We start from the raw sequence: 15325 nt of genomic DNA, 5'->3' as shown, positions 1-15325 counted from the left end.
TGAGTGTGGAAGTGCAAGAGATCACATGGGTTCAAAGCCAAAACCTTTGATAGGTATGCCCTAGACGACCCCCTAAAAGTTATGGACCTCTCTGACAACAACCATTTTGCAAAACATACAGAGATATCATCACTAGGGCTACCCAATTGTATTTAAAAACCCATATCAGAATTCCCCATGCTTTAAGGATTCCTACTTTGGAGGAGTACCATGCCAAGTTGGCTCTGGTGATTACCACCTCAGAAGACACCACCTCAGTCCATGACCTCATTGCTGGAAAGGATTTTGCCTCCAGTTGAATTCACCAGAGGAGATGGAATACAGGATTTACAATGCTACTTTCAGTCCTGGGACTCAGAGTAGAAATTATAACCAGAAGAGACTGCCAATTGCCTGCCCAGTGGACCCATATGTATTAGAAATCCTGCAAAATTGTAAGATACCTTGTCCACAATCATCAATTCATCTGATGGGTGAGGAGGAATAAATTGTTATGTACATCAACAACTCAGAGTAAATAAAATATGATTTACAAAAGTTGCAACAATAGATAAATATTATTAATAGCTCTAAACCTTTTTTTAGACATATAACTCCTTCCAAACCCACATTATCTTTAAGTTCACCAGAGACCTTTTCTTGGGGTTAAATCATACTACCTGGACAGTCTGGCTTTGCCAGATCTTCCAATTACTAGTTACAGCAGTAATTCTAGTTATGATTATGGTGTCTTTAGGCTGTTTATTAAAACCATAATAAACAGCTTAAATATGTCTTTAAATATCTCGACAACTTAGGCCATAGCCATCTTGAAAATAATTCATTCCAAGCCCACAGGATGAGATTATATTTGGTTCCTGCATTCTTGAGAGCTTATTCATAAGTTCCCCCTTTTGAGTGACCACACCAGCTCACACTGCCCCGGATATAACCATAACTAGCAATGCATGTGTTTCCATATGGTTTGGATGATAAGAGCTGCCCTCAGCTTCTCTAAATGGATTTATGCTTTTTGTACCATATAGTTTAAAACTGGCAATACCAAGTATCTATAGAAAAGCCTTACACTCCTTTCAGTATCACAATAAAGGTGAGAGTCTTGGACTCTCATGTACCCTTCTTCCCATACCCTCCTCTGTAAATCTTCACAGGAGAACAGGTTAGGTAAGCCCTGTCCCCTCTGCCACCCTCATTTTCTCTTTTTCCTCTCCAGAGCTTTTTATCTAACAAAGTTGTCAATTCATGAATTCTTAACTGGCTAACTACATGTGTTTGTGCCTCATCATCCAAAGAATTTCTACATAAAATTCAAAATAGTAAAATCCAGCTGTCAGGTTCACTGCTACCATGATAGCCTTGGTCATATGGGCAAAGGTATTTTCCTTTCAGGATGCTGCTGGGCCAAACCTATAGAAAATGGAGGGTGGGGGGTAAGATAGTAACTCCCATCTCTTGTGGGAGACAATTTTCTTGGTGCTTTTCCAAAAGTTCTCCTTCAGAGATCTCATCTAGGGTGTGCTTTGAGATCCCTTGGTCAAGTTGTCACAAGAGCAGAGCTAGCCCAGTGACTGTCTGAGAGTAAGGGGTGGCTGCTGAACCATCTTTGAGGTCCCAGGATTTGCAGGAGTAACAGGCAGGCAACTACTGTCCACTGGACTGTCTCTTTGATCAGTTACCATGGTGGCCACCCACCTGATATGGGGCTCCTTGCACCTACCAGGGAAGGTACAACAAACCTGCTCAATTGCATCTTCTAAAGGAAGCCTTAGGGTAAGGAATAGAAGTAGCTTTTCTCTCCATTCAGGAGTGACAAGGAAAATTAGAAGATTTTCTAATGAAATCTTCAATGTCCCACTGTGATACTGGGATCAAGCGAAGGGCAAATCCTTCCAGCGAGGGTGGAATATCTATGGGCCATAAAACGATCATCACAGTGTGACCACCGATTTTTCCTTTGTTGGAATTTGGGATCAGTTGCCCTGAGTGGTATATACTTATTTTCCTCCTTGAGGTTCTAGTCAAATACAGGCTATGGCTGTGGAGTGGGACTGGCTAAACTGTCAGCCACTACTTCCTCACTCCTACCTCCTCCTCCCTTCACTCTACTTAAGAGTTTGATGAAGGACTGGATTGGACATAAGGCGAGCAGGACTTCTTTGTTTTGCCTGGGTGGTAGTGGAACCCTTCTTGTAAAGTTGGACAGCCATGAGAAAAAATCATCTCAAGGCTTGTGTCCATAAAGATCTTTCTTATCCCATATCTCCTTCTCCATAAAAGCTCACATGTTCCTTTTCAATTCCAGGATCTTATTTCTAGTTCTAATAGCTTCCTGAATAATGACTGGCTGCATACTAAACTCAAGATCTGTCTGGGTGGCCTCAAATATGAGTCTATGAGTCAGGGGAGTGAATGCCAGACAGTTATTCTTAGCATGGAACTAGTTAGTCACCTCCCTGGCATAAATGGAAAATTCTCAAAATCACATTTATCACCATCCTTTCCCCAAAGGCTGGAGCCAGCATGCCCTGAGACCCCCAGCAGTGAGTCTGTACCACTACCTGGGCTGGGAGGATGGTGGCAATCCTTCAGTTCAACCCACAAAGCCGTTAAGAATTGTGTTGCCCAAGAAGCTCTTGTATAAAAGGAATATTAAATGATAAAATAAAACACACCAAAAACTCAACCTCCTCCATATTTCCCCATGCACCATGCTTGCTATCCTGAAATCTGTGGAGTGAGTTGCTACATGGAGCATTGTGTAATCATAGGTCAGGGACAACAGAGACTCTCAATAAATGCCCAGTTTATTACTTACACAAGCACAAAAGAGCTGGGAAGAGATCACTTGGGGAGACCAACTACTTGTCCCAGTTTGGTGGATGATAGTTCCGCATACACTGCTTCATGTCATACATGAGGAATCCTAAGTGTTGGGCATTTTTATACCCCAGATAGAAAGACCCTATCATTGAAATAAAAGCGTGCATCACACAAACTTTGTACAGAGTGGGGCTGCTTGTTGCTGGTTTCAGGTTCAAGGTATAGTAGGACTGCTCCATTAGCACCTTTCCAACATGTTGTGAAGTAGAAACATATCAAAATATCAACATGCAAATAGATAAAAATGGATAAGGTAGGCAAGGGCTATGAGATGGCGTGTGTGTGTCTGCGTCTTCCCCACAGCAGAAAGCAAATATGTGAGAAAAGGGAAAGAAACTAGGGAGTCTGAGAACAGTGGGAAGATCTTGCTTATCGTTTGGGACCAGTTCTGTTTATTGGGTGAAGCATATTAGTGGTGTAGGTGTTAGTCACAGATGTGTTTGGCTCTGGGAGAGTTTATTTCCCACAGCTGGAAGGCTGCTTATTAACTAGGCCAAGCTCAGTTTTGAGGCAAGCCATTTAGCCAAAATAAGATATATGCTAAGGCAGCTCACACACACACACACACACACACACACACACACAGTTTATAGTTATAATAGTAAGACAAGAAAAAATAACCAATCATGTTTGAAAAATAAAATAAAAACTTTCATAATCTGTTGATGATATGACTGCATACAAAAACCAAAAATTCTGCAGCAGGTAAGGTTATTAGAAAATATAAGAGAGTTTACCAAGTTGTATATCTAGAAAAAAGATGTATACATTAGTAACATAAATTACAACAAATATTTACTATATTTATTACATCTCTAGGTATATAACCAAAGTTGTATAATCGCTGCTGAAGAAAACTTGAAAAATATTCAATATTCCATTTATTAATAGAAAGATTGAATAAAATACAGTATACTTTTCAGTATATTCTATATTGTAATTTTAGCTCCAATAAAATCTCCAAGAGTGTTTTGAAAAAGTTGGCAATTTCATCCTCAAATATATATGAATTATCATAAGTTCAAGAATAATAAACTCCTGCTTAAGAAGAAGAAGAAGTCAGATGACTTATAAAGTTAAAATAAGATGTGGGAGTTTTTACATAAAATAGTCAATCAGAAACAGATCACACATTTTAGATTTATACATTTATAGTAACAAGATATGGGAAAGAGATGATAGTGAAACAAGTGGGGATTGTTCAAAATATGTCACTGCAAGAAGTATTTATTCAAATGGAAAGGAATGCAATAGGATACCTACCTCACATCATCAAAGCCCAACTCAGAACGTCTTCAGTGAAACATTTCATACCCAACAGAATGGCTCCTATTAAAAGATGGAAAACAATTGTTGGAGAAGATGCAGAGAAATAGGAACGCCTATTCATTGCTGATGGCAACGTGAAATGATGGAAATCTTTTGGTAATGGGTGGTGGTGATAGTAGCACAAAATTGTGAATGTAATTAACAACACTGATGTATATACGTAGATGTGATTAAATGGGGAAATGTTAAATTGCATATATGATAAAGGAATAGATCTTTAAAAAATCTACAGAATTATACTATACAAGCAGTGAACCCTAAGTTAAACACGGATTATAATTAATAGTACAGTTATAAAAATGTGCTCTCATCAATCATAATAAATGTTCCACACCAACACAAGGTAACAACAATAGGGTGATATATGGGAATCCTGTATTCTTTTCATGATTATTCTGTAAACCTAGAACTTATCTAATAAAGAAAACAATCTTTGATGAGATAGGCAGGACTTCAAAGGTTTGGATGAATACAAATGAGAATATTCCTATAATCTAAGGGTAGGAAAAAGGGTTTTGTTTTGTATTCTACATTGCACTTAAAAGGTACAATATTTGGGTTCTCCAGAGCAAAAGAACCAAGAAGATGTATAGGTGTGTGTATGTGTGTGTGTGCATGTGTGTACATACATGTAAAAAGATTTATTTTAAGAAATTGGTTCATGCAATTGTTGAAACTGACAAGTCCAAATTTTATAGGACAGGCCAGCAGTCTGACAACTCAGAGAGGAGAAAATAGAGTGTGCTCTCGAGGAAGAATTTCCTCTTATCTCTGGAACACAGTTCTTCAACTTTAAGACACCCAATGAGGGATGAGCCCCTCCCACATTATTGACAGTATTGGGCAGTGAATCACATACCCTAATTCCTCAATTCCCAACCCATGGTCCTGTGGGTTTAAGCCCACTTGTAAATAGAAAATGCTGTAAGTTAAGATGTGCCCAAACTGAATGAGAGTGGGCCTTTACACAACATGACTGGAGTACTTAGCAGCAAGGGGAATTGGTCATAGAGAGAGAAGCTCTGAGGAGACGTCAGAAGCTGGAAGTCAAAAGAACCTGGAGGAACAAAGACGGCCATGTGCATTGTCCTATGACAAATAAGCTAAGGACTAAATGTTGTGGCAGCCAGGCCCAGCAGTCCACAGTCTTCTGGAAGAAAGAATAGCCTTGCTGATACCTCAATTTTTAATTTCTCTTAGCTTCAAAACTGTAAGCCAATAAAATACAGCTCTTTAAGCCAACCCATATTATGATATTTATTTTAGCATCTAGGAATCTAAAAGAGAGGGTATCTCCTTGATTAAAGTCTACAGATCGTAGATGCTAATCATACTTACAGAAAACTTTCTGCAGTGTTTGATGAAAGAACTGGACACTAGAACAAGCCAAGCTGACACATGCTACTAATCATCAAAGATACTATATGTAGAAAAAAAGCTTTGCAAATTTGTCAAAGAATATCTATTCATCAAAAGATAATCTAATGATAGTGCAGAGATTAACAATTCCACACCTAGCGTATATCCAAGAAAAATTCTTACACATGCACCGTAGGAACTGTGAATAAGAAATTCCATAGTAGCATTTTTATAATATCAAAAACTTAGAAATAATCTAAATTCTCCTCACTGGGAGAGAAGATGAATAAACTATCATATATTCTCACAGTAAAATGCATCACATTCAAAAAGGATGAAGTATAGCTTCACACATGAAAAGTATTAACAAAATTCATGAAAAGGGAGTCTTAAAAGACCAAATATTTCATGATAGTTTTTATAAAGTTAAAAACAGCCTAAATAAACTATACTGCTTAAAAATTCATATTATATCTTTATATAAAACAGAAAACAAAAGATTCATACACAGGAGATTCTGGAAAATGATTGTACTAAGGAGACACAGTAGAGTAAATTCAGTTAAATTTAGGCTACAAAGTCTCAGCCTTAGTTACAGGTGGTATATTGATCAGTGCTTATTATATGGTTAATAATATAATTAATAACTACCCAAATATGTGAAAATGGGCCATGCATGGACCAATGATGATAAATAATGATTTATGATTAATACAATTCCCCTGAGAATGTTAAAAATTCAGGGAGAAAAACAACCCAGTAGTAAAATGGTTAAAAGATGTGAATGGCAATTTTACAGAAGAGGATATACAAATGGTAAATAAACATGTGAAAGCCATCAATCCTATTCTATTAAATTTAGTGGTTTGCAATTTTTTAATGTTTATGATTTTGTGGATCAGGTTCAAGAAGTGCTCATCAGGACATCATTCCTTTGATCTACATGGATCACTTAAGGTGACTGGACTATAGGATTCACTTCTAAAATGGCTTCTTCACTCATGAAGAAGCATTGTGCCTCAGTGGGCCTATCACTCTACATGTCATCCCATCTTTGAGGCCCTTCCACAGGGCTTGTTTGGAATTCCTCACAGCACGAAGTCTCAGGATGGTAGAACTTCATGAATAGAAGCTAGTTTTCTCCATAGAAAGTATTCCAAGAGATTGAAAATGGTCACTGCTTATCTGTTAAGGTCAGGATGGGAAACTGGCCCACTGTCACCTCTGATACATTCTGCTCATGAAAGCAGTCATGGGGACAGTCCAAATTAAAAGGTATGAGTTCTCAATGGAAGGAATTTCAAAGAATAAGTAGCTACACTCCAGCCCACAGTAACAATGCCATTCACCCACCAAGTTGGTGAAAATTAAGACATAATCATTTGATGAAGATTTTAATTAAGAGGAGTTTTTATGACTATACAATACACAAATGCACACATATATATGATTATATATGAATGCTTTTCTCTCTATGCTCTCTGGGCTTTTTCTGTGTCCTTTATTCATGGCAGGCTCATGAAGGACTCCCGTAAAGGATCAAGATCCACCTCAACTGAGTGAAGTCACATCTCGGTTGAAACACCTAATCAAAAGTTCCCACCCCCAGTAGGTCTGCCCCACAGGAATGGATTAAAAGAACAGGGCTTTTTTGGGGGTACAAAACAGCTTCAAACATCACACCTATTTTCCATCATATGGATATTCTGTCATTTTGTCTTTACCTATTTATGAAGTTTTAATATATGTCTAATTACTTGATATTATAAAAGCAATCCTAAATTCACCAATGCCAGTACCTAAATATTTATACACATCCCCATCTTTTATTGTTTTATTAATTTAGTGTCAAATAAAATTCCATATTTAATTTATTATACATTTAAATATTAAATATTTAACCTAATGTCAGATATCATAGCTATGGAAAATAAAAATAGCAGAAAATGTTTTGAACAATTTATTTTTGTCTTTTATCTCTGCATTTCAAATGTGTTATATCATGACTATTCACATTTCAAAAGTATACTATTATACACTGAAAATATGATTCATATGGAAATGAAAAGTTATTGGGATTCTCCATCAGCTCCCATGTCTTTTTTTTTTTTTGGCATGGGCAGGCACTGGGAATCGAACCTGGGTCTCTAACATGTCAATGAGCCATCGTTGCACCGTCCTTTCATGTATTTTAAACAAATAAAAATTTGTTTAAAAACATTTCAAAGAGGAAAAAAAAACAGAAACATTCCAGAGGTAAGTTAGTACTTAGAAAGCAAAAGCTTGAGTCTGGAGCCTTAGGCCTCTCAGCCATCCTGACACACAGTGAGTACTTGGAGAACTGTGTTTTTGATCTTTCTAATAGCTCACTGGGACTCAAACTTTCAAGGTCTAGGTAAGAAAACAAATAAAAATCTGTACTTTACTTAGATATTTTTACCTGAATGTGCACAGCAATGTGGCAGTGATAATGGGATTGAAATTAATAAGCTTAGCAAATTAATTGATCTTAGTTAAATCACTTTATTTAGCCCCCAGTTTTAGTAGATACTGTTATCTCTGTTTGGTGATAAAGAACAGTGTTGGCCAAGATCATAGTGCTTGAAAGACTTTTGTTCCCAAATTTACCTCTCTAAGTTTATATCCCAACACCCATAGTCAGCCCATAGGTTTCATCACATTTTTCATGTAAGTCAAGAATTCTCTCCCATGCCTGGACTACTCTTTCTCAAACAATCGCCTTGTCTCACCATTCATTCAGTCAGTTTTTAATTTTTTTTTTAAAACCTCATTTTATCACACAGACCTTCCTTTATCCTATATAAAATTGATTTTATGCTTTACATCTTCATCTTTCACCATGTTATTCCAGTTTGCCTTTCTTTATAGTAGTTACTACTACCTGACATAGAATTTATTTCCTACTCAACTTAAAAAGTCACATTATTTGATAGTAGAGTCAATATTTGATTAACTAATGAATAATGCTTAAAAATAGTAACCACTCAATGTATTTTTGTTCAGTGAAATAAATAAAGGTAATACATTGAATCTAAGCTGTTTGGATCCAGAAAACAGATATTGCATGGCCAATGGAAAATGGTTACGAGATTGATTGACATGGTACATGAAAACTCTTCATAGTATCTAGCACATTGTTAGTATTCCCTTTTGTTAACTATTTTAACACCTCTTGCAACCGTGTTGGGTAAGGGAAGAGAGAAAAGAAGCTCTGTGCTCATTACCAATACACCATATTGCTACCCTGAAGATTTGACTACAACACACAAACCCAAGACTGATCCTTCTACTTCCTGCTCACCTCCTGCCACTTCAGGCTCCAAGATTACAAATATGCCTGCAGCTCTACATATAGAAACCTAGAGCCCATTGCATCACTAGAGGGGTCAATTCACATTCAGGCAGCATTGACTCCAGATGGGGCAGTATTTATACAGGATTGTATCAACAAACACCTAAATGTTTCAGACCTGCTCTCCTTTTTATTTCTTCTATTGTTTCTGGTTTAAGAATTCTTTTTAGTCTTTTTTTTAACCCTAGTCTTTCTGTGTAAATCTTATTTAATATTTTTAAAACCCAGTTTATATTATAACACAAAACCTCCTTCATGAAGTCTGTCTTTAGTAATTTAACCATGTAAGGTTGAACTTAGTTGGTCTTAGTTGACATGATAGCTCATCACAGAACTCACCATCTCTACCAAAAAAGTTCTCCTCTCTCTTTCTCTCTTTCTGCCTCTCTCTCCAAACCAAAGTGAAATGAATTAGCAAGTAACATCTCCCAGAACTTTTAAAATATATTTTTTAAATTGTGGACTATGATTTTTTGTATTATAAAATAATCTGACAAAATACACTTCACCTCATCATCTCCTATCAGTTCCTATAGAAAATGCAGGTAGAAGAGAATCAAAGAAGAACTATGTATGTAACTTTGAAATTGCATCCTACATAACTCAACTAAACCTACTGACATATTTGTAAGTCTCAGTACCCCATAGTTCTCTCTGGGAACTTTCTGGGTATCACAAACAATCTTATTCTGGTTAAGTTCATCCTTCCCATATACTGCAACCTCCTGAATCCCAGCCAAGAACACAATTCAAAAATCTTAAAATAAAATATACTTGGGTGTGTGTGTGTGTGTGTGCAAGGGTAATTCAGGGGTAGAATTCTCACCTGCCATGCAGTAGACCTGGATTTGATTCCTGGCCCATGCACTTTCCAAAAAACAAACAAACAAACAAAAAAAACACAAGCAAACAAAAACAAACAAGCAAAACAAAAATTCAACAAATGGCTGCAATAATGGGATACTCATATGAAAAAATATAATGAAATGTGACCCCACATATAGCATACAAAAAAAAAATGAGTTGACCTTTTTAAACTCTCACACACACACACAAATGCTTTATCTGACAAAATGTGCTTTCTTCCACAATGGAGATTTAAATACATACATACGACACACACATACCTATGCATTTATGTATACAACCTTAAGAGAAGCTTTAAAAAACTAAGAATGTCCTCCTATCGTGATATATGCTCCACACTCAGTTTTGAAAGCCAATTTTTAAGTTGATCAACTTGAAGAAAATCTAGAGATGATTTCCATCAGTAAAATCTTGAAAAGTGGCAAGAAGAAAGCAAATACATTTTAAATCAGATATACTAGTTTGAATTTTGCAGATGACACTCGAATGATAACCATGAAGAATAACCTTTATTTACTGACCATGCCATTAATGTCATTAAAAATGAAAATGAGGTTTTGAAAACTAACAAAATATTAGACAAGCAACAAAGCAAAATAGAGAATATAAGCTCTATTATCATAATTAGCATCCTTAAATATATTTTAGAATTTTTAAAAAATGTTATGCATGCTCACAGGCTGTGTACATTTAGGCAAGTCACTTGACTGTTCTATGTTTCCTGCCCAGATGAAATAATAAGGCTAATTAAGAAAAAGAATTATTAAAGGTTCAATAAAATGATATGGCACTAGGGCAGTGTGATGGTGACTCAGTGGCAGATTTCTCGCCTGCCATACCGGAGACCTGGGTTCGATTCCCAGTGCCTGCCTATGCCAAAAAACAAAAAAGAAAGATATGGCACTTAGAACAGGTGTAATGAAGTTATAAGTATTTGAAATAATTTATATCATTCACAATATGCTTCTCTCATTTATGCAATTGATGCATATTACAACTTTAGGAATTTAATTATTTGTAACTAAGCAAAATAAAGACAATAAAATTATACTAATCATATAAACAACCATTGAACTTATAGTCTCTTTTCTCTTTGACATTTTCCCCCATGAAAATATCTATGGATTTTTATAAAAATTCACATCGTACTATGATTCTCTTTTGTACCCAATGTTCAAGTTTTCTCTGCCACTTCAAAATAGCCTCAAGTCCTCAACAAGCTGAATAGAGGATAAAGGAACAGAGGATACATTCATAAGCTCTATCAGTTCAAAATTCTCATAATTGTGTTTCAGAAAAGATTTTCCAAGGAAAATTACCAAGTTAATGGCAGAGCTGGGTCTAAAATTCTAGTCTTCTTTCAATGTTTTTACTTTTTTAATTGTAAAATATGACATATATACAAAGCAAAGAAATACTTTAACAAGTAGTTTGCAGAACATGCCCCATACTTTTTGTGTACTATCATTCCACATCTCAGATTTTTCATTCTAGCTGCTCCAAAACACTGGAGCCTAGAAGGAATATTAATACAATGATTTAGCAGTCATACTTGTTTGTTAAATCCAACTTTCTCTGTTATACCTCCTCCCTTTCTTCTGAGCCCTCTCCCAAACTATAGATTCATTACTTTTTAATTACTAAACATTTTGTTGATAAAGTGCAAAGCAAAAGATACACATTCAATACATTTTCTGAAAACCAGTGACATCAGTGAAATATTTGTTCAGGACAATTAAATACATGGCTAGCTTTGTTACCTATTTTAAATTATTTCTAGAATACAAATTCTTAAATCTAGAGTAATTAATTATATAAGATTTCCTAAAATTTATTTTTCACTTCAGGAAAATATACTCAGATATGGCCTCATATTTAAATTGCATGAAACATAACATAACATTCCTTGGGAAGATCCTGGAAGCTTTCCCACTAAAATTAGGGGCAAGACAATGACATTCACTGTCACCACAAATTAAGTCCTTTGAAAGAAAATAAGGTTATAATATCTTTTAAAATAAATGAGTAATTTTTTATTATTTCATGTAGTTAGTCAATAAAATCATTACTAGTATAAGGAATTTTCTTATTCTATTATTATTAATAATTTATATTTGTAATAATAAGATATTACATATAATATAATAAATGCATATATTAAAACTGTATTTCATATTATGTTATTATTATTAAAATTAATATTTTTCTGCCACCAATATTTGTTCTGTTATTAGTATATGTCATCATAGCTAGAATTAATATTTTTCAGTAATGACAAATTTTGAAGACAATCACAAAAACTGTACTTTCGTTTCCACTGGAATGAAAAAGATCAAGGGGGCATTTTGCTTATATTTCCAGAGTTGCTTGTTTCAACAATATTTTAGTACTTTTGTAGATACAGTGTTTATCGTGTGGTTCCTTGATGAACAATTAGCACTATTATTCATCCAAAAACTATATAATATAAAATATAATGCTCAGTATAATATAATTGAAAAATTTTCTTATATAGTGACAGAATTAGAGTCTGTGAGGTATGGATTAAATTAAAAATATTTTACTACAGAAAACAATGAGGACATACATTTTACAATTTTATAAACTTGAGAATACTTTAAGAATAATTTTTAATGCAGAAATTGTCTAGAAAATGGATAAAAAACTTGCGGCTTGTCATTAAAATTATTTTTTTCTATGTTTTAAAACTAAAATCCCATATATTCAAGGTTAAATGCAATTTCCAGGGGAAGGTAGGATCTACAAGAGAAAATGAAATGATGGATTCATCTTTAAAATATCATAATTATTAAATAGCATTCTGCTTTCCACATATAAAGTTAGTAGTAGCTAGAGTTAACTGCTATCACTTCTCCTGGCTCTGGAATAGAAGCTTTGCTCATTTATTAGTTTTATCTGAGCTAAATTTGCATGAAAACAAAGACTATCTTTCATGTACATGAAGCGCACAAAAAATGAGAAAATTGAATGTTTTGCTTTCTATCCTTTTCATGTTCATATGTGATGGATACCATTCTGGGGTGATTTGATCTCAAGCAATGGAATTAGTTCTTTGTGTGACTATAAATGTTATGCCCTTCTTCACTGTGGTTTGTCTTGGAGAGAACAAAGATCATTACAGGAATAAGGATATGTTTTTCTGATTAAAAGGTTGTTGTCTGGGTAATCTTCTACATTCATATGGTCTTTTAGTGGCAAATTATGAAAGAATATGAGTTTTTAGAGTATAGAACCTAACATGATTTTGAACACCTGGAAAGGAAATAAGTCAACGAAAACAAGAAGTTAATGGAGTAGCAAAAAGAAGAAAAAAAAAATCTATTCTGACAAACAGATAAAGCCTAAAGCTAACTTTGTAATGAGAAATAGAATATAAATAATATTGTTGTGAGCCCTAAAATATGAGAAAATTAAGAAATGAATCATGCTAGTTTGAATACTCTCGTCTTATATTTAGTAAATCATAAACATGCAAAAGAAAGATGACCATCATTAGAAAGAATGTCTTCATGGGTGTCACTGCTAAAATTTCCGCTGCTAATGGAGCACAAAATGTTCTCTGCCCCAGAGAACTTGCCTTGCTTCTCAGTGTATGAAATTCACAACTTTTGTTATCTTCCCTCTAATTTTATTTTTTTCTACAGATCTTATCCTCCCAGATAATAATGCAATCATTAATTTGTGTACTTACCTATTTTATCTTCAATTTTCCCTCTTAGAATATAGGACTGGTGAGGATAGGGATTGCCTGTTCTATTATGTACTGCTATATCTGAAATGTCTATATCAGTACATACTCAATATAAATATATTATGAATGATGAATTGTGTTTTTGTATATTTTAGTATTGTTATTTCACGTATACCAAAAGAATATTTTAGAAACATCTTAGTTTTATCATGTGAATATGTAATATAATTTGAAATGGGATTTTTTTTTCATGGATTACTTTTAAATTTGCAAAGCTGTAAACAACAAATTGCATTCTCTATATTATGCCATAAGTCAGAAAGTGTGAAATGTCTGAAATTTTACCTACTTCACACATTCATAGATGCTTATAGGACATAAGTCTCTGGGATCAGAGAATGAAAACTATATTATCCACAGCAAAAGTGGTAAGCAGAGTGTCAGCATGTTTTTGCTGGTTGCTTGAAGCACTTTTTCATGGTGATCATCAGATGAATGTCTGCACACACAGTGACAGTGTTAATGGATAATGTTAATGGAGAGAACATTGATTTTGGGTGTCCCACCATATTACAGCAAGTAGCTTGTTCTTTCTTCCAAAAAGTGACACTAATTTATACCTCAATTTTGCCTAATGCAAAAACAACCCCAGAAATAGCCTTGGTAAAAAAGAAGTTGATAAGTGCTGGTGCAAAATGGCAGAGTAGGAAGTTTTACAAATCACTCTCTCCACTAGAAAAATTTAAGAGCTTGAAAAAGAGATTAGAGTTAAGTAAGTGGTAAACCTAGAAAGAGAATGGGCATTTAGAACAACTATGGGAATGCCAGAAGAAACAGAGCTTTTGTAAGTGAAAGCATAAACCAGTGGCCAGTCTCCATTGCAGAGACCCATGGCAACAGCTCTGGAAATGGTGGCAGAAATAGCTGCAGCTGCTGCAATACAGCCAGAATTCCAGGAGTGGCAGGCTGGGGACAGGGTTGGCTAAAGAAATCTTTTCCTCTACAAGTTTGGGTTGAAGGTGAAGTTCAGTCTGGGGGATCCCCAAAGGTACAATGTGATAGTTGGCCTCAGTTTTGGTCCTCTGGGCAGCCGCACTTCCAACCTTCCACAAGCATCCACCTGGACACAAAGAGCAACTTCTTTTTTCTTTTTTCTTTTTTGATTGCTTTCCTTCTGTGTTTGGGCATTTCCTAGTCTGGTAGATCTCTGAGAGTACAACTTTGGTTTCTGTCTTCTCCACAGCAGTGGTTTCTGGCCTCACACCAGCATCTACCAGGATTTAAAGACTCAGTGCAATTTATCATTGATTGAGTTTCTTCTCTTTCTTGTGCTGTTTACTCTGGGGGTCTCTGAGGGTCCAATGCAGATGGACCTCATTCAGCCTTACATAAGTATCTACTGGGACACAAAGAGTCAATGAAACTTTTATATTTTTTTAGTTATTGTGTGTGTGTGTGTGTGCGTGTGTATGTTTTGTATTTTGTGTCTGGCAATTCCCTGAGGGATGATCAGGGATACTGTCTTCAATTTTGGCCTTGACAGAAACATCTTCTGTCTTTCCACCAGTGCAATACAAGGAACTGCAAGAGGCAGTACCCCTCCTTATCTTTTTTGTTTCCTCACTTGTTTTTTTGTTTTGTTTTGTTTTGTTTTGTTTTTACATGTGGGTATTTTGCCTGTTGGTTAGTATTATTTGTCTTTTTATTTCCTCTAACTATTCCTTTCTTTTTTTAAAACTCTTTCCTCTTTTTGTCTTTTTATTTTCTGTTCTTGGTCTAGTGGACTATAGAGTAAGAGAGTTTCC

Source organism: Tamandua tetradactyla, chromosome 10 (genome assembly GCF_023851605.1).
Source record: "Tamandua tetradactyla isolate mTamTet1 chromosome 10, mTamTet1.pri, whole genome shotgun sequence".
Classification (NCBI taxonomy): Eukaryota; Metazoa; Chordata; class Mammalia; order Pilosa; family Myrmecophagidae; genus Tamandua; species Tamandua tetradactyla.
This window is presented reverse-complemented; position numbering follows the sequence as displayed.